This window comes from Garra rufa, chromosome 8 (assembly GCF_049309525.1).
Source record: "Garra rufa chromosome 8, GarRuf1.0, whole genome shotgun sequence".
Classification (NCBI taxonomy): domain Eukaryota; kingdom Metazoa; phylum Chordata; class Actinopteri; order Cypriniformes; family Cyprinidae; genus Garra; species Garra rufa.
The window spans coordinates 32,923,980-32,943,655 of NC_133368.1; the positions used below are offsets into that span (position 1 = coordinate 32,923,980).

The 19,676-nt window shown below is 35.3% G+C and overlaps 1 protein-coding gene across 1 annotated transcript in view; it reads right to left on the reverse strand.

Annotated features, from left to right (window-relative positions):
* Positions 1 to 19,676, reverse strand: part of LOC141340154 (microtubule-associated protein 2-like) — a 102,416-nt gene that overhangs the window by 25,939 nt on the left and 56,801 nt on the right. Inside the window, exon 3 of the mRNA XM_073845082.1 lies at positions 8,552 to 8,641. The gene's annotated coding sequence lies outside the window, so the exon portion shown is untranslated. The remainder of the gene's footprint in view (positions 1 to 8,551; positions 8,642 to 19,676) is intronic.

Sequence of the window (19,676 nt, forward strand, 5' to 3'; positions counted from 1 at the left end):
TCTGACCTTCTTTTTTTTCCCCAGAAAGGGAAGCAGGAAAAAAAATCTCAAACTCTCCCTGGGTGAACCACAGCCAGTTGGCAGACATCTACGCCCCTGGCACTCACACATCCCTGAGCAGACAGTGTGATATGCGCACCCTATCCAAACCCTGCAACCTTTAGGGGTGTCTGTGAAGCTGTGAAGTCAAAGCCCCAAACTGTTTTGGTAGGGATTTTGTTCATGCTGTCAGAACTCCCTACTGGGTATGGCATTAAATCGCCCCAGCAGAAGATGAACATTTGCATTGACATTCAAAGACTTTAACTTTTCTATTCCGAAAGTTCAAAATAACTCATGATAGATCCTAAATTTGAATAGACGCACCACGGCGGCTGGGATTAATCCTTGGAATATGGCAGGTACTGACAGTAAACAGTATTTGAATGACGAAAAAGCAATTGCATCTGGATGAACATTAAATCCGAACCCACACGACAGTATAAATCCTCACTTAAACCCTTGTTTAAACCCTTTTGTACACCATTTCAAAGCTATTCTATTCAAGCACATAGCAAATATGCAAGCAAAAATATGCAGTAGAATTCAAATGGAAATGCATGAAATTCATATGGAAAGCTTATAGGGTGCATTCACCAATAAAAAAGGTTCTTTATTGGTGTCCATTGTTCCATTTAGAATTTTTAACATTAACAGAACCATTTCATTCTACAAAAGTTCTATATAATAAAAAAACTTCTTCAGATTTTGTTAAAATGTTCTTTACAGTAAAGGCTGGAATACACTTTAACACTTATGCAGTCTGGACAAGTCAACACTTAATGACAAAAGTCAGAGCCAGTCAAACACACAGGTTTGATATTCTGAGCTGATTTTAGAACACATATTGTTTTCATTTGTCACACGTCTCCTACCAATGAGTCACACATTTCATTGCAAGAAGTTGTTTTTGGCATGACTTGAAAAGTCTGTTAATGTGTGATCCTCTTTCGGTTAGTGTGTGATGCCCCAGAATTTGTACAAAATTGGTAAGTGTACGATGCCTTTACACTTTTTTTAAACTATTTTTGATTTTAAAAGTTTTATAGTACATTCCACATTACAGGATTAGTTCACTTCCAGAATAAAAATTCCTGATCATTTACTCACCCCCATGTCATCCAAGATGTTCATGTCTTTCTTTCTTTCTTTCAGGATTTTTTTTCGGGATTTTCCTCCATATTGTGGACTTCAATGAGAGCCAACAGGTTAAGGTCTAAATTGCCATTTCAAAGCAGCTTCAAATGGCTCAACACGATCCCTTTTTTGACTTTCTTTGCACATTTGCTTTGTAAACACTGGGTCAGTACTTCTGCCTACGTCACATGTGACCATTCCAACATGACTACTTAATGTGTGAAGTCGAGCTAGTGCAAGATGATTGGTTAAAAAGTACATACATTTTTCTTTTTTTAGAAAATGACATAGTTTTGCTAGATAAGACCGTTTTCCTTGGCTGGGGTCGTGTATAGCCCTTTTGAATCTGCTTTCAAATTGCAATTTGGACCTTCAACCTGTTGGCTCCTATTGAAGTCCACTATATGGAGAAAAATCCTGGAATGTTTTTTTTTTCAAAAACCTTAATTTCTTTTTGACTGAAGAAAGAAAGGCATGAACATCTTGGATGACATCGGGGTGAGTAAATTATTAGGAAATTTTTGTTCTGAAAGTGAAAAAATCCTTGAAAAAATGTTCTTTTTTTAAGAACTGTTAATTGAAAGGTTTGTTGAGAAACTCAAAATAGTTTTTCTATCAATGCAAGACTCTTTGCAGGTTCCAGTTTGGAACCTTTAAGAGTTTATGATGGTTTGGCAGCTGACAAGATGTTTAAAAGTGATGGAAAGTGACAAATTGAGAACTAATATGTACCCCTAAAAGGATTGTTCACCCAAAAATCATTTATTCACCGTCAGGTCATTTTAAACCTGTATGGTTTTTCCATCTGTTCTCATAATTATGACTTTTTTTCATGCAATTGCGAGTTTACATCTCAGAATTACATCATACAAACTCAAAATTCAGACTTTCAATGAGATATAAACTTGCAATTGTGTGTTATTAAGTCCGAATTGTGAGATATAAACTCACAATTCTGAGAAATTAGGGCAGAATTGTGTTTAAAACTCACAATTGCAAGTTATAAAGTCAGAATTGTGGGATATAAAGTCACAATTTTGACTTTTTGTCTCAGAATTGTGATTTAAACTCACAATTGCAAAACAAATTCTCACAATTGGCAGTTTGTATCTCACAATTTTGACTTTATTTCTCAGAATTGTGAGATAAAATTGCAATTGCGAGTTATAAAGTCCAATTTTGAGGGGAAAAAAAACATGTATATGTTCTCAGAATTGTGAGATCAGAATTTTGTATCTCACAATTCTGACTTAACTCGCAATTGTGTGTTATAAAGTCAGAATTGCAAGATATAAATGACAATTCTGAAAAAAAAGTCACAATTGCGAGATATAAACTAACAATTCTGAAAAAGTCACAATTGCGAGATATTAACTTGCAATTCTAAGAAAAAAGTCACAATTGCGAGATATAAACTCACAATTCTGAGAAAAAAAGTCAGAATTGCGAGATGTAAACTTGCAATTGCAAGAAAAAACTCTGAATTTTTAGACATGATTTAGACATGATTTATTTTTTTTAAATCACAATCATCACATGCATCGCTACTAATGCATGGATTTGAGCCAAATTTCAAGTCAAGTGGTTAAAAACACTCAGCTTGCCAAGACAAGCACTGAAGAACTTCTACACGCGAAAGTAATCATAAAGAGTATGCTGGCAGTTGCTGCTAACTGCAGGTTAAATAGGTACTATCCTTCATTCCTTCCCCCACTCTTCCTCACTCAATACGGATACCTGGCTCACTCCACTGCAGCTGCATTGCAGAGCTCTCGGGGCACACATACACACTCCAAAAGGAAGACAGAACAGCAACTGGACTATGTTAGATGTGGACTGAGGTGTTACTGCACAGTGTTGCAAAACGAGGACACTGATGCAGGGTTTTTATGGGTCTTTTTATTTGCTACAGGAAGAGGTTAACATAAACCTGTGGGTTTTATTTAGATAAAGAGGCTGCCTGTCAGCCAAAGTGGAGCGGGCAGCATAAAGAGTGATACATCATGTTCTATTGAAACACAGCTGAAGTACTGTTTCCTCTTGAATTATTCACTCAGGACTGTCACAGTATCTGTGAGAAATTCAATCTACCAAGCTGGGCATTCAGTATCCTGTCAAACATTTCTTGTGTTTCTACACTGTGTGGAGAAAGCTTACCCACAGTGTCAATATCTTTTAAAATGTTTTTTTTTTTTTAAGATTCAAGCATATGATCTGTATCTTTTATCAAAGACTTACTATATCTACAGTCGTGGCCAAAAGTTTTGAGAATTACATAAATACTGGAAATTGGAAAAGTTGCTGCTTAAGTTTTTATAATAGCAATTTGCATATACTCCAGAATGTTATGAAGAGTGATCAGATGAATTGCATAGTCCTTCTTTGCCATGAAAATTAACTTAGTTCCGAAAAAAAACTTTCCACTGCATTGTTAAGAAGGCTTCAGGGCGTCCAAGAAAGTCCAGCAAGCGCCAGGATCGTCTCCTTAAGAGGATTCAGCTGCGGGATCGGAGTGCCACCAGTGCAGAGCTTGCTCAGGAATGGCAGCAGGCAGGTGTGAGCGCATCTGCACGCACAGTGAGGCCAAGACTTTTGGAAGATGGCCTGGTGTCAAGAAGGGCAGCAAAGAAGCCACTTCTCTCCAAAAAAAAAATCAGGGACAGATTGATCTTCTGCAAAAAATATGGTGAATGGACTGCTGAGGACTGGGGCAAAGTCATATTCTCCGATGAAGCCTCTTTCTGATTGTTTGGGGCATCTGGAAAAAGGCTTGTCCGGAGAAATAAAGGTGAGCGCTACCATCAGTCCTGTGTCATGCCAACAGTAAAGCATCCTGAGACCATTCATGTGTGGGGTTGCTTCTCATCCAAGGGAGTGGGCTCACTCACAAATTTACCCAAAAACACAGCCATGAATAAAGAATGGTACCAAAACACCCTCCAACAGCAACTTCTTCCAACAAATCCAGTTTGGTGAAGAACAAGCCATTTTCCAGCACGATGGAGCACCGTGCCATAAGACAAAAGTGATAACTAAGTGGCTCGGGGACCAAAACGTTGACATTTTGAAGATTTTTCTTATTTTGCCTATATATCACATTTTTTTATTTAGTACTGCCCTTCAGTAGCTACAGAAGATACTTACGTGTCCCAGAAGACAAAATAAGTTCAATTTACCCTGATCTTTAAATTCAACCCCCCCCCCCCCCTTCTGTAATAATTGCATATAAGTCTCTCAGTTGTCCTTAGTGGGAAAAGATGGATGTCAAAATCATACAGTCATTGTTGGAAAGGGTTTAAATACACAAAAATGTTGAAAAACTAAAGAATTTGTGGGACCTGAAGGATTTTTCTGAGGAACAGCATGGCAGATTAAATAAGAGACTTATGAACAACTAAAAAACACAGCTGTGGATCATTCAGGTAAACGAGGTCATTTTTATAAATTCAACTTATTTTCTTAATTCAAATTATTTTCTTTTGTGGACTACATGTAAACGTCTTTTTTGTGAAATATCTTATTCAGGTCAGTACTAAATCAAAATTAACATGCATTTTGTATGATCCCTCTCTCCTTTCCTAAAATAATTACCATTTTGCAGATTCTGTAAGGTGTATGTACACTTTTGACCTGAACTGTATTCACATGTAATCCTTAGTCCCACTTGGAAATACAAATCATTACAGAAGTAAAAATGGGTTCTGAATGCCATTTCATGTCTACCTTGAGAATCCTAACAGAATATTCTCATTTTTAGTATATTAATACAGAATTTAGTTCTTAAGCAGATACTTCTTGATTCCTAGGATGTTTTAAAATAATTCCTTTCCTCTTTCTGTATTTTTTGACTAACGACAGCAACATCACTCATGTTGCATAAGACGTATCACATAAGAGTGACAAGTGACTATCTGCGTCTTATTATTTTGTTTTCCCTCTGGCTTTCCTCTAATTTTAAAAATGTAAAATTGTTTGCTGCGGGAGCTGGAGCAGTTTAAAAATTCACAGTGGGACTATTCGAATCTGCAATATGACTGATACTGCTATAGCATCTTACACATGCAATTAAAGCCTGCAGGCTAGATTCCACATCTGCTGTGAAACCTGTTGAAAACAAGCTTGCATAAGTGTGGTCGTGACACTACAGTATGCGCTGCTCTGTACTGCCTACGGTCTTGATATGGATGCTAGTGCAGCAGAAAGGGTTATGCACTAGCAAAAATGGAGAAAGAAAGAAAGAGTTATTAAATTATGTTGTGTATTGATGCCAAATTAGTTTCAAATCTTCATTCAAACAGCATGATACAATCGCTGGAATATCCTCTAATGTGTGACTCATGGCTGAGTCATAAAAAAGAAAACTGGTGACTTAATCCAAAACATTACAAGATTAGCCTTTTGCTAATCTTTTTTTTATTGGTGAAGATTAGTCACATGAATTCTATAAACAAGAACAGAAGTTTATCAACATGTAAACACTCAGACATATATGTGCAAACATCTATAAAATCAACAGCTGCACGTGTTTTAGTCAACTGAGGGGGAAAAACCCCGACAGGAATCTCATCTCTTTCACACGTCTCTGTGTGGGCGTCCGCACATGTGAACATCGGCCCGCCAAAGCCATGTCCTACCCATCAACACGAATGTGTAAACATTCATTAGACCGATCGGAAGAGCCTTCGCCTTTTTCCGTCTCTCAGAGGGCCCGGTGTGCATTCAAAAGCAGGGAGAGGAAGGCTAATGAAAAGCCCTTCTGCTGCAGCTTCAATTGAAAACAGAAGCAGGGAGAAAAGCAAAGCATCGCTTATTAACCGGCTTTTGTTTTGGTATTTCGCAGGTGTGCGTCACGCTCATCAGCAGCTTGAAGGGCTCTCTGCCTCCTGCTCAACCCACTCACAGCTCCTGTGTGCTGGAGACCAAAAACATGCTCTCCACCTCTATCTGCTACTGTACTACAACAAACTGTATTACATTTCAGGGTTACAAGGTTTTTGGATGCAGATCTGAGGCAGTTTTGATAATTATAGTCCGCTCCACATTTCAGACACTTGAAAGAATATTCCAGGTTCAATACAATCGACAGCATTTGTGGCATGATGTTGAACACCACGAAAAAAAAATCTAATCATGCCCAGAAAATGTCAGTGAATGGGGTTCATTTTCAGAGGATTTAAAATCAGAAATTTAAAGCTTTATAGGGTTTATAAAAGCACTGCTTTTTTACAGCAGTTTTAGGGTTTAAAAGGTTATGAGGGCATGGATGAATGGATATAGGTTTACGTAGAAAAGGTAATATGTTTATGTTCATATACACTACCAGTCAAAGGTTTTTGGACGGTACGATTTCTGCTCACCAAGCCTGCATTTATTTAATCCAAAATACAGCAAAAGCAGTAATATTGTAAAATATTTTTTATTATTTAAAATAACTGCTTCCTGATTTGAATATATTTTAAAATGTATTTTATTCCTTTGATCAACGCTAATTTTTCAGCATCATTACTCATTTCAGTATGTTGATTTGCTGTTAAATAAACATTTTTATTACTATTATTAATATTTAATACAGTTGAGTACTTTGTTTTTCAGGATTCTTTGATGAATAAAAAGATCCAAAGATCAGCAATTATCTAAAATAAAAAGCTTTTGTAACATTATACACTATACCATTCAAAAGCTTGATGTCAGTATATTTGAAAAAAATAATAATATAAAAAAATAATATATATATATATATATATATATATATATATATATATATATATATATATATATATATATATATATATATAGATATAGATATAGATATGATATATATAAATAGAATGTTACAAAAGATTTCTATTTCAGATAAATGCTGTTCTTCTGAACTTTCTATTCATCAAAGAAACCTGACAAAAAATCCACTCAGGTGTTTTCAATATTATCATAATAATAAATGTTTTGTTTCAGCAGCAAATCAGATCAGATTAGCAAATATAATGATTTCTGAAGAATCACGTGACTGGAGTAATGATGCTAAAAATTCAGCTTTGAAATCACAGGAATAAATGGCATGTTAAAATATATTGAGTAGAAAAAAAGTTACTTCAATATTTTAGAGATAAAATAGTCTATAATATTTTTATTTAAAAAAACAAACAAACCAAACTTAGAACTGCCTTAGTAAGTAACTGAAGTTTAAAATGACAGAAACTGAAATAAAATAAAGCTAAACAGAAATATTAGAAATAAATAAATAAAAAATGACAAAAGCACATAAAAATATTATTAAAATTATGAAAATATAGAAGTAACGCTTATTTAAAATATCAATAAATGCTTTTATAGTACATAACGAATGCCAAAAATAACACTAAAATAGTTCACTTCCATTATACGTGTCTCGCTGTTACCCTGATTTTCCAATTTTCAGTATATTTGCATTATTAGGATGCTTTAAGATATTTCCCTTAGAAATCCTGCAGATTTCTTCAGGATTTATTGACTAGCGACAGTATCACTCATCTAGTTAACTTGCATAACATTCATCACAGAACAGTGGCAAGTGTCTGTCTGTGTCTTAATAACACTGAAATAGTTCACTTCCATTATAAGTGTCTCACTGTAACCAAAAAAAAAAAATCAAAATTTATTTTTGTATTATCAGCTGGTTCACACTGATCCAACAAAAACAAAATGTAATTTTCTTAGCGCAATGTGAACTAGACATTAGACAGGATAAAGCTGTCTGGGAATCATGTAAAGCTACCAATCACACTTTGTTTTTTTTTTTGTTTTTTTTTACATGACATTTAAGGGCAGAATAATGTGAAATCAGATATAACACTGTAGCAGCCTGGGAACTTGTAAACACGACTGTGCTTCCCAGTGGACTGATAAAATCCTGTGCACCCTGAATTTAAGAATAGGGCCCTATCCAAAATGACCCATTTATATAGACTTGCAGTCTTATGGCCTATGCTTAAAAGTTTCTCTGATGCTCACAAGACTGTACACTCTTTAAAATAAAGGTTCTTTATTGGCATTGATGGTTCCATTAAGAACCTGGAACATCCATGTAACCTTTCAAATGCAGTAAAGTGTCTTTATAGTTACAAACGTTCTTTTTAAAGTGTCCTTTTAAATTGGTTCTTTTAAAACTGTTCATATAATATGCTATTTGTGTGCATCCATGCATGCTTTTTAGGGATAATATTGCACACATTCCCCTGTCAAGATGTCCATCAAGTAGACTGCCTTAAAGGGAATTTGGTCAAATTTGGAATTTGCTTAAAACAGAAACAAACTGGGATGAATCAAAGATCAGAGGTGTAACAAAGTCTGTTGTGATTGGTCAAGGTGGAGATGTACTGCAGGAATTGGTTGGTACCTGTCTAGGTGGTGGTACTCCAGTGACGATTGGTGGTATATTTAGGAGGAGGCTTCGGGGCCCTGTAGAGTCTCTCAGTGGGACAAACACCTGTAATTAGATCAGATTAAAGAAACACTTCTGTGAGTGGCAAAATATACACATAATATTTTAAAGCTGTTACTGATGAAAAAAACTATCTGTATAAATGTACGAGGAAGAACACATGGGAGTATTTGTTACTAACACACAGAATGAGCTCATTAGTTCTTTAATGAGATCACAACCTAGGCAATCAGCGTACAACTGTGTATGACACACACACACACACACACACACACACACACCTGGGCAAACCACAGAGACAGGCCTTCATTACAGCACACACATTAGTGTTGAATGGCACTCCTACAGAATACAAAAACCCTCCAATCTCTCGCCTACACAGCCAGTATGTTCATCATAGCAATGCTTTCGATATGAATGCTTACCACGCTTTGAATTTTCAGCTCCAGATTTCAGTGTCACATTTTTCTTTTTTTATCAGTGTTGAAAACAATTGTTATTTAACCCAATACCTGTTATTTTACCCAATATTCAAAATCAGTCACGCTTACATTTTAAGATGCCGCCTTAGTAGAAAGTTGCCGTCATAGACTATGAACAGCTCAATAGGTTTTGAAACCGCATTTATCTCCTTCTCACACTCAATGGCCATAAAGAAAGCCTGACACAGATTTTCAGTGCATCATTCTGCAAGCCATTCGTGGGCATACACATGTCTCTGACGGAGGCACAAGAGAACATCTCCACAGGCCTGAACTAAATAAAGAGCTCCAGTTATCAGCATATGACAGCGGCTCTGACACAACAGTCACCTCTGCTTAACTCCATTCACAGCTGCTTCAATGTGTCTTTATTTTAAAACATACTGCCGCTTTGGTTCCAGATAAACCTGAACAACTCCATATTCCATTCGGCTTTTGAGACTGTTCGTGTGAGTGATAAAGAATGTCTACAGTAATAAATGGAAAAGCTTGAAGAGAAATGATACTGGTGTGTATATCCATTATCTATTAACCCCTATAAAACAACAATGCAGTGGTGCAATAGTGGACTTTTGACCACAACCAATGGTTTAAAGTTAAAACAGTGTAATAATGAATTTGTTGCTTACAAATATGCAGCTTTTCGCTTCACAAAATGTTAACTGGTGTACTGGAGTCATGTTGTTTACTCGTGGATTATTTTGATGTTTTTATCAGCTGTTTGGGCTCTCATTCTGTATTCATTGGTGAGCAAGTGATGCTGTTTTGATGAACAAACTAACTCATCTATATCTTGAATGGCCTGAGGGTGAGTACATTTTCAGTTTAAAATTGTATGCGATTATATTTAACAATATTTTTTACTTAGTTTAGGGTTATGAAATGCATGCATAAAGTTTATAACTTAGCAAAATAATAATAAAAAAAAAAAACAGGTCAAATTGTATCTTTATCTATCCATCCACTGTGTGTATCCTATTCTGCTAGGTCAGACCTCTAAACACTAAAGTCAGAGCTCTGACTTTCAGCTTTTGCTTCAGGGCATATGAGGTGGAAAATGCAGCATTTTCCTCTCTGCCACCAGATAATATGCAGACGCTCCACACACTGACTCACACTGCATGAACATGAGGGCCTTTTGCAGCATGTTCACCCTGAGAACTCCAATGAGACAGAGCACTACACCCCTTGCAGGCACAGAGAGCTCCACTCAGGTCCCAGAACCAGCAAACTGACATACTGCTGCAGCAGATGGGATTTAATGCAGCCTTAACACACACCAACACACACAAGCAAACAACTGTCATGCATACACACTGAAAACATGAGTACATACTAACAAAGTAGTTTATTCCACACTGTAATGGCAACTAAACACAGAAAAGTTTATGTATTTTTGCATTTTTATCTAATGTATATGTAAATTGTAATATTGTGAAATATTATTGCAATTTACTTTAAAATAGAATTTATTCCTGTGATGCAAAGCTGAAATTTCAGCATTATTACTTCATAAGTTTCAAATGATCCTTCAAAAATCATTCTAATATGCTGATTTATTATTAATGGAAACAGTGCTGCTTCATATATATATATATATATATATATATATATATATATATATATATATATATATATGTGTGTGTGTGTGTATTTTTTTTTTGGAACCTGTGATACGTTTTTGATTTTTTTTTAATTAATTGATGAATAAAACAAAAAAGAACAGCATTTATTTAAAATAGAAATCTTTTGTAAAAATATACACTACCGTTCAAAGATTGGGGTTAGTATTTTTTTCTTTCTTTCTTTGAAAGAAATTAATACTTTTATTTAGCAAGGATGTGTTAAATTGCTAAAAGTTGATTGTAAAGACTTATTGATATAAATGATCTCTATAATAAGATAATACAAGATTTTTTGAATAAATGTTGCTTTTTCTAACTTTTCATTCTGAAAAAGTATCAAAATTCAGCTTTGCATCACAGAAATAAATTATATTTTGAAGTAATTTTCTGTATTTTTGAGCATAAGAGACTTCTTCAAAAACATTCAAAATCTTATGTGTATACAGTATATGTAGTAAATAAGTATAGTAAATAATTTAAAAAAATGTGTGTGTGTGTGTGTGTGTGTGTGTGTGTGTGTGTGTGTGTGTGTGTGTGTGTGTGTGTGTGTGTGTGTGTGTGTGTGTGTGTGTGTATATAGTTTATAATATTTCATATAAAAATCAGCAAAGGTCAGATCATCATTTATACAACTATACAATTATACAACTTAAACTACATCGCAAAAATGTTTTTAAATCACAATTCAAATTTTTGTCTTGTTTTATATAGAAATATACCTACAACAAGATAAATTTAACTAAGCAACTAAATCTGATCAATCAAAAAAATGGCCATAATATAATTAAATACTGTATGATATTCTCAATATATACTGTAATTTACATCAAAAATAAAACATCACTTGTCAGTTTAAATTTACTCGCCAAATCCAATTCTTTCTGGTATTGGCACTTGGCAAGTGTTAATTTTGGGCCCTGCATACTAAGCAGTGAAGACAGGGGTAGGACAGCAAGAGGGAGGAGGGTGGGCCCAGTGCTGTCTGGAAAAGATCTGCGTTAACCGCAGGCTCTGGTGTGGCCATTGCGCTTTCTTTTCAGGATGTCATTATGTGATTTTCAGAGCAAGCAGTGTCCAAATTAGCCCTGTGCCTCCCTCGACTAAACTCACTGACTGCACAACCCAAAAAGAAAAAGAGAGAGAAAAATGAACTGCATTAACTTGGAGAAACTCCAAATTAAGCACATTATTCAAAAAGCTGGAAAAGGCAGAAGCCAGAGTGAAAAATAGACACATGACAGCAGAGCTGCTTTATGGCTGAATGTTCAGAGCAGATCTGCATGTTTAAAACAGGAAGACTGGCAGATGGCGTAAATATGCTTCTGCTGAACTGCTATCTCACCCCGGCACTGTGGTCTATGAACACTACACGTCCAACAGACGTTCTTTATGCACTCCAGAACATGCGTTTCATTTCTGTCTTATTGCTCTTCAATTTTATTTGTCAGAAGTGAGCTGGTAGTAGATTGCATGAAGCCAAAATGGCATTATAGAAGAGAGACAAGTCTCTAAAGAGTTCACCTAACAACTTTGAGATAATAACTTCCTGATCTAGTGCTCATCTGCCTGTTGTCTTCCTGACTGAGGGACTGGGAGGAACATCTTCAGAGAAGATGCCTAGAAACAAAAATCAAAGCTAATATTATTCGCTCTCATTTATAAATTGGTTCAGCCCTATGAGTAAAACAATTTAATGTATGCAATAAAGTCATAAAGAAAACAGCTTAAACATCTCAATAATCCACAAGTACCGCACAGGACTCTAGTCCACCAGTTAACATCTTGTGAAGCGAAAAGTGTGTTTGTAAGAAACAAATCCATCATTAAGATGTTTTTAACGTCAAACTGTTGCTTCCAGCAAAAATACAGAGAACCCTCTATCCATAACATTGCATTCTCCAATGAAAAAGTAATCTTGTCTGAATCAGAATAGAAATATGCACAGATTAAGAACCGTTTACAAGCTAAAAGGAGGATTTTTGGACTGTTGTCCCCTGGAGGAAGCATTATGAATTATGGAATGGTATTTTGGCTGAAGCAATAACCTGACATTAAAATGCTTTAATGATGGATTTGTTACTTACAAACTTGCAGTTTTTCACTTCACAAGACATTCACTGATGGACTGGAGTTTTGTGAATTTCTTGTGGATTTTTGAGATGTTTTATCAGGTGTTTGGACTTTCATTCTGATGGCACCCATTTACTGCAGAGGATCCATCGGTGAATAAGTAATGTAATGCTAAATTTCTCCAAATCTGTTCTGATCTTGGATGCCTTGAGGGTAAAAAACTTTATTTATAAAACTTGCAAATCTGACTTTTTTCTCATAAATGAGAGTTTGTATCTCCCAATTCTGACTTTTTTCTCAGAATTGTGAGATATTAACTCACAATTGTGAGTTTTAAGGTCCAGTTTTGAGGGGAAAATAAGACTGATATGTTCTCAGAATCGCAAGTTTATCTCACAATTCTGACTTAACTCACAGTTGTGTGTTATAAAGTCAGAATTGTGTTTAGGCCTGGTTTTTACAGACAGGGCTTAGAATAAGCAAGGATTAGGCCATAGTTCAATTAGGACATTTAAGTCATTTTTATAAATGTGCCTTAGAAAAAACATTACTGGTTTCCATCTTGAGACAAAACAAAGACACTGATATATTTTAACCAGTGCAAGTTTCTTTCAGTTGAAAGTAAGTCAGTTGACTTACATTTTAGTGTAAGACTAGGCTTAAGCCTTGTCTGTGAAACCGGAGGAAAAACTCACAATTCTGAGAAAAAAGTCAGAATTGTGAGTTTATATCTCAGAATTCTGACTTCATTTTACAGAATTGTGAGTTTAATTCTCAGAATTGCAAGTTTACGTCTCACAATTTTGAGAACAAAAGTCAGAATTTCGAGTTTGTATCATAGTTCTGAGAACAAAAGTCAGAACTGTGAGATTTAGGCCTGGTTTTCACAGACAGGGCTTAGACTAAGCAAGAATTAGAACATAGTTCAATTAGGAAATTTAAGTCATTTTTATAAATGTGCCTTAGAAAAAAACATTACTGGTGTCCATCTTGAGACAATACAAAGACAGACGCTGATATAACATCAACCAGTGCAAGTTTCTTTCAGTTGAAAGAGCTCATACTTACATTTTAGTCTATAGGACTAGGCTTAAGCCTTGTCTGTGAAACTGGGGGAAAAACTCACAATTCTGAGAAAAAAGTCTGAATTGTAAGTTTATATCTCAGAATTCTGACTTTATTTCTCAGAATTGTGAGTTTAATTCTCAGAATTGCAAGTTTACGTCTCACAATTTTAAGAAAAAAAATCTGAATTTCGAGAACAAAAGTCAGAATTGTGAGATTTAGGCCTGGTTTTCACAGACAGGGCTTAGACTAAGCAAGGATTAGGCCATAGTTCAATTAGGACATTTTTATAAACGTGCCTTAGAAAAAAAACATTACTGGTGTCCATCTTGAGACAAAACAAAGAGACTGATATATTTTAGGATCAACCAGTGCAAGTTTCTTTCAGTTGAAAGAGCTTAGATTTACATTTTAGTCTAGGACAAGGCTTAAGCCTTGTCTGTGAAACCGGGGGGGAAAACACACAATTCTAAGAAAAAAGTCTGAATTGTGATTTAATATCTCAGAATACTGACTTTATTTCTCAGAATTGTGAGTTTAATTCTCAGAATTGCAACTTTACGTCTCATAATTTTAAGAAAAAAGTCAGAATTTTGAGTTTGTATCATAGCTCTGAGAACAAAAGTCAGAATTGTAAGATTAAAAAGTCGCAATTACCTTTTTTTTATTTATTCTTTTTTATTTTGACTTAATGTTAACTCTAAAGAATGTCCTGACATCCAATGACTGCAGAAAATTTTAATGTGCAACAAAATTCAAAGAAGTTTCTGATTGACTGAGTGCAGCTGATTTTTTTTTATTTTTGCTGTTTACAGAGTCTAGAGACAGGTGTGATTCCTCAGGACACCTATTTTTAGTGACATCTGTCAGGTAGAGGGGACATTTTGTGTGTGCCATCCTGCAGGCTTACAGCATTAAAACCTTTTTTTTGTTTTTTTGTTGCGGCAAACCAAGTGAGGACACCTATTAAAAAGAACAGAAAAAATAAGGATCCAATTAGGACAATTTCTTCCACTGTGAAGATTACATTGTATTCTTAAACATACTTTAAAAGACCTCACTGCATCAGAAAATTGCAATCATAATAAAGATATCACTAAACCAATATTAAACAGCCTTATTATTTTTCTCAAAGTCAGTCATCTTATTTCACTCTCTTGTACAGATACTAATAAAAATGACAATCTCATTTGATGTACTTTGGATTTATCCTTCATTATATAGTAATAATATCTGAGCTATGGGCTTTCCTAATATCTAAATTATGAGATTGTCAAGATCCCTGTCTCTGTCTGGCAGATGAAGGCTTGGTAATAAAGCTGGAGACAGCTTTCTTCTATTAAAGAATAATTATTTGCTAAGAAGCGGGGGATAATAAACATCACATTTCTGTGTCGAGTTGTTAATAAATAAAAAGAATGTGGGATTGTTGTTTTAAGAGGCAAATTTCCCACAAAATGTGATTTAAATGGAGAGGCAAAGTACCATTTATCAGGATTTATTTGTAATCATTGTAATAAATTTAATATTTTAGTGGTGAACCCTTAAAGGGGGATCCTTCTCAGTTGGTCTGAGAGAAAAATTCTCATCCTGTTTCTCCAATTCAAGGATTTAATAACACATTTAACAACAAATTTGACTTTTCTGTTTTCATTTAATATGCATACGCCGTACTGTAAAATTCAGTAACTACACATTGTCAGAACTGACAAACACCTGAAATTGAGACTATCTATCCTGGTGACAGATGGGTTTGGATCAATTATGCTCAGATTCTGAGAAAAGGGAGTATAAAAAACAAATATCAAATAAAAAATAAAGAGGGAAACATCTTAAAGGGATAATCCACCCAAACATGAAAGTTCTGTCATCGTATACTCACACATGTTGTGCCAATAGACTTTCTTTCTTCTGCAGAACATAAAACAAGATGTTTTAAAACAATGGTGGGAACCAAAGAACATCAGTGTGGAAGCCGTTTCCACCACGGAATAGAAAATTAAAAGCTCATATTGAGTTTTAAACTCAATCTATGATATAAACTCATAATTGCGAGTTATAAAGTCAGAATTGTGAGAAATAAACTTGCAATTCTGGCTTTTTTTCTCAGAATTGCATTATATAAACTCATAATTGCAAGAAATAAAGTCAGAATTGCAAGATAAAAATTCACAATTCTGACTTTTCAGAAAAAAAGTCAGAATTGTGAGTTTATATCTTGCAATTCTGACTGTATTTCTTAGAATTTTGACTTTATTTCTCAGAATTGTGAGTTTATGTCTAGCAATTCTGGCTTTTTTCTGAGAATTGCATGACACAATCTCACAATTCTGACTTTTTTTTCTCACAATTTTGAGATTTTGTGAAACTCGTAATTGCGAGTTATAAAGTCAGAATTGTGAGATATATACTCACAATTCTGACTTTTTGTCTGGCAAATGCAAGTTTGTATCTCGCAATTCTGACTTTTATCAGAAGTGTGAGATATAAACTCGCAATTGTGACTTACAAAGTCAATTTTGAGGGGGAAACAGGACTGATATGTTCTCAGAATTGCAAGTTTATATCTTACAATTCTGAATTATCTCGCAATTGTGTTCTAAAGTCAACATTGCAAGACATAAACTTGCAGTTCTGAGAAAAAAGTCACAATTATAGAAACACGGAATTCAGAAAAAAAGTCAGAATTGTGAGTTTATACCTTGCAATTTTGACTTTATTTCTTAGAGTTGTAACATTATTTCTGAGAATTGTGAGTTTATGTCTTGCAATTCTGGAATTTTTCTCAGAATTGTGAGATATAAACTCGTAATTGCGAGTTATAAAGTCAGAATTTTGAAATAAATAAAGTTGCAATTCAGAAAAACGTCAGAATTGCGAGTTTATATCTTGATTTCTGACTATTTCTCAGAATTGTGACTTTATTTCTCAGAATTGCATTATATAAACTCATAAAAGCGAGAAATAAAGTCAGAATTGCAAGATAAAAACTAAACAAAAAACAAAAATTCTGACTTTTTTTCTCGCAAATGCAAGTTTGTATCTCGCAGTTCTGAAATTTTTCTCAGAAACGTGAGATATAAAGTCCAGTTTTGAGTGGAAAAACTCAGAATTGCAAGTTTATATCTTACAATTCTGACTTAACTCCCAACTTTGTGGTATAACGTAAAAATTGTGATATATAAACAAGCAATTCTGACTTTTATCAGAATTTTATATCTTGTGATTCTGACTTTATAAAGTAAACTCGCAATTCAGAAAAAAGTCAGAATTGTGAGTTTATATCTTGAATTCTGATTTTATTTCTCAGAATTGCAAGCTTAAATCTCACAATATAAGAACAAAAGTCAGAATTGTGAGATAAAATGTCACAATTACCTTTTTTTATTTATTATTCAGTGGCGGAAGGGGGCTTCCACACATCAAAGTCTTTTGACTTCTATTGTATGGACAAAAAAAAAACATTATATATGCACTTCTAATATATATTTAGAAAAAAAAAAACAATTCATACAGTCCATAGTCACAACTTCTCACAATTAAAGTCAAGCAGCTGAGGTATGAAATATAAGTATTGATACATAAGTATGGGAATGACCTGAAACATGTTCACACTATAATTTCATGGAATGCACTGAATAACTTAAGCATGATCACATTGCAGAACCTGGAATGACATCATACATGGAGTTCATGGAGTTCCTAACATGAGCGGTAGTTGTGACCATAGTATCCACTTAGCCTAACGGAGCATCAGTCTCTCTCGGTCAGCAGGCGGAGAACCATGCCCTTCCTGTCTGTCTTTACTGCCCCTGCCAGACAGAGAAGCAGGGGGTGACCAATCCCCCCTTTTGGGCATTACATCATTGCTTTCCCTGCTGCAGTGCCTCCCAATGAAAGAGTCTATGTGCCTGCCAAGTAAACAATTCTGTCACTTCACATGCTTCCATACCGCACTGAGGAGTTTAAATATATCATAACTGACACATGGCATGACACAGCAACATAAAAACGCACACCCATCAGTTAATGTTTGGCATCTTGCAGAACAGAATCTCTGAATATTTTTTGACATAAAGAGCATGTTTAAAGGGATAGTTCACCACCAAAATTCTGTCATTATTTACTCAACCCTTATGTCTTTCATTCTTCCATAGTAGGGTTGTGCCGATAGACGATAGTATCGTGTATCGTCGATAGTCAGAGATATTGCCTGTTGCTGATGCCTTTGACGATAGTTAGACGATTATTATTATTATCCGTCAACAAAGAACTTAACTTTAGCAATGCAGCACAGAGAGTCTGTTCTAGGATGCTTCAGAAACTTGCCGCGGTATAAACACACGCATAGAGAGGCCACCGCGCCTTAACGCACCTCGTGCAGTGAAAATGGGAGATTTTCATCATCCAGTACGGTGGTACATTAACTGATTCTAAAGGGAGTGTTATATTATATTAGCATTGCAGTCATTAGGATAACAGAGGTAGTAAAACCTGGTTCAGGCTGAATTAATTACGATGTATCATAATCAGTCTGTATATAGTAAACAAACATTCATCTCAGTAACGTCTATAGGCGTTAATTAGAATTACGATGCGATCAGATGGCGCTTAACATACGCACGTGAATTACACGCACATCACTTCTCCGCATTCAATATGAACTTAACTACAACATCACCTGATGACAACCTTCAGACATACAGCGGTAACATTATCGCAATATGACGGGTAAAGAAAGATTCATTCATTTACATTCTGGCACGCACATTTACAGCTCACTCACTGACGATAGCAGAGAATGAAACCGAAAGTAACTTGAACAACTCCGGCAGATCTACAGTGAGAGCTCTGTACACGCACAACTTAATCATATGGCAAAAGAAAGTCTACCTTTACAAAACGAATAAGGAATTTAGTACAGAGATAATTAATTAAATTAGCACGATAGTATCGTGTATCGGCGATCTCTCAGGCTGACGATAGGGCGATATGAAAATTGAGCATATCGCCCAACACTATTCCATAGAACAAAATTTTGTGTACCATGGAAGATGACATAAATATTTTGAGTAAATATTTCATTTTCATTTTTGGGTGAACTGTTGCTTTAAGAAAAAGGCAAAAATGCAATGCAAGGATGCACAAACAAATTCATTAAGAAACAGGCACATGCGCTTTTTCTTCACAGGACTCATATCCAGCAGAGAATGACTGGAGGCCTAATGTCTGTGCTGCAGTGGCGGCTGTGAAAATACTGAACAAAAACAAATCAAACTAAAAACTTGTATTTTTACTGTATTTACAAATGACAATAGGCAAAAGAAAACATGAACAATGTGTCTAACAACTAACAACTAATTCCCTTAAATTTCAGACTAGACTGTGATTTTTAGTGCAGCAGTCGTTGTCACTGAGGACAGCAGTTGGTTCCTGCATCCAGCCACTGATGGCAGGCAGCTTTCTGCCATTACAGCACTGCAGGAGAGAAGACAGACAGCAGACGAAAAACTCCTCCTGTGCTTCACTGGCCTTCTGGCATGATGCATGAAGACTACAGTCACCTGTACTGTAACCTTATTCAGCACAGACACAGCAGGGTGCTGAGGGACACGGATAAATGGATGAGAAAAGGTCACGTTGCATATGACACATGCTTTCTGTCATGGCCACAAAGATTAGTGAAGGGGTGGGCAAAGAAAGAAGATGGAGTTTAACAACAATATAAACCAAGAGCTCTGCTGTCAACATCCCTTCCTCAACACTTCGGTGACAAAATGGTCTCTAGTGAGATTCTGAGATCAGGCAGTCCTCCAGCAGAACTATAGATTGTGCACT